This window comes from Setaria viridis, chromosome 5, assembly GCF_005286985.2.
Source record: "Setaria viridis chromosome 5, Setaria_viridis_v4.0, whole genome shotgun sequence".
NCBI lineage: Eukaryota > Viridiplantae > Streptophyta > Magnoliopsida > Poales > Poaceae > Setaria > Setaria viridis.
The window spans coordinates 39,469,920-39,471,414 of NC_048267.2; the positions used below are offsets into that span (position 1 = coordinate 39,469,920).

Genomic DNA, 1,495 nt, shown 5'->3' on the forward strand with positions numbered 1-1,495 from the left:
GCGTCGGGGTGGCAATGGTGCCAGGAGGCGTAGGGAGGCACCTTTCCCCCGATCCTTCCGTGTCGGCCATTCGATCGACTGGTACGGGGGCTGAGAGGTAAAACAACTCCTACTCAGCGCCCACTGTAAATAAGTACCGGACCGGAGGAAGACGGCGTCCACCGACTCCATTTGTGCACCTCACTGGCTAATCGTTTGACCCTGTCGCGCGGTAATGGGTGAGAGAACCGGTCCTCTCTGTTAGCAACCAGATTAGAATTGAGGGAAGAGCAAGAATGGGGATAGGATAGCAAGAATTGGCAGCACAAGAATGACTCAATTCAGTTGAATTGTCTGTTGTTCATACATAGTTCTGTTCTCTATTTGGTTTGAGGTTGCTTATTTTAGGGGTTAAAAGTTGCTTATTTAGAGGGACTAAAGTTTAGTCCTACCTATTTGGTTCTAGGGGCTAAACAGCATCCAATGACTTGAACAATGACCTATTTGCCCCTAATCATTGCTACCCCTCCACTACACTGCTCTCCCCTGATGGCCGCGCTCCTCAATGTTCCAGCCGCGCAGCTCCCCTCCCTCGAGTGGTCGCTTGCCGCCGACGCGCGCCGGCTGCGGTGCCACCTCGCGTTCCTGCTCCTCTCCCCACCGCACTTCGCTCGCGCGGCTCCGCGCCATGCCGCTGCACGCCAAGGCCGCGCTGCTGGGACGCGTCCTCCTCCGCTCCCTCCTCCTGCTCCTCCCGGCGCTCTGCCCGACAACTACGGCGGCCAGCACCACCTCTTCCTCCAGCAGCCCGACCTCGACGCCGCGCTGCTGCTCCTCGCCATGTGCGACTTCTACTCCATGGTGGCCGCCACATCCTCTTCCCCCGTCGACTAGCGCACGCTCGCCGCCTCCGGCCTTGGATCCACGCCCTGGGCTGTGCTCGCCTCCTACATCGACGCGGCCGCCAAGTGCCGCCGCTTCGCCGACGTCATGTCGGCTGACCGCGGCAGTGCGATCGGCGTCAGGACGACGATGAAGGAAGGCGGAAGGAGCGGGGCAGCCTCGCACGCGGCCGTGCTGGCGCTGCCCCCTCCGCCCCGGGCAGGGACGGCACCGTGCGCCATCTGCCGGGAGGTCATTGTAACAACTATGCCTTAATTAGGTGTAATTAAATATAAAAGTCATTAGTCACTAAGCAAAAGAGGTGAAATGTTCTTTTCAACCCTAAGAAGCTCTTTTTGGAGTTAAATATAAAACTTGAGATTTTATGTGCAAATTTAAATTTTTTCCCAAATAAGAGTTGTAAAAATTTTAATTTCAAACAACTTTTGTTAAAGACACTTTGACTAAGTTCTGAGTGGGAGAAGGTCAAAAACAAGAATCAAAACAGGAATACTATAGAACCCTACAAACAACCTTAAGTCCTGGAATTCAAGTTTTTTTCGACTTTGCAACCTGTTATCTCACAAGTTCACATCTAATCTCAAGTCAGACCTTTAATAAAAGTTGTAGTCCC

The 1,495-nt window shown here is 53.6% G+C and overlaps 1 pseudogene; it reads left to right on the top strand.

Moving 5' to 3' along the window:
* Positions 1-667: 667 nt before the first annotated feature.
* On the top strand, positions 668-1,137 carry LOC117856532 (uncharacterized; annotated as a pseudogene).
* Positions 1,138-1,495: the final 358 nt, after the last annotated feature.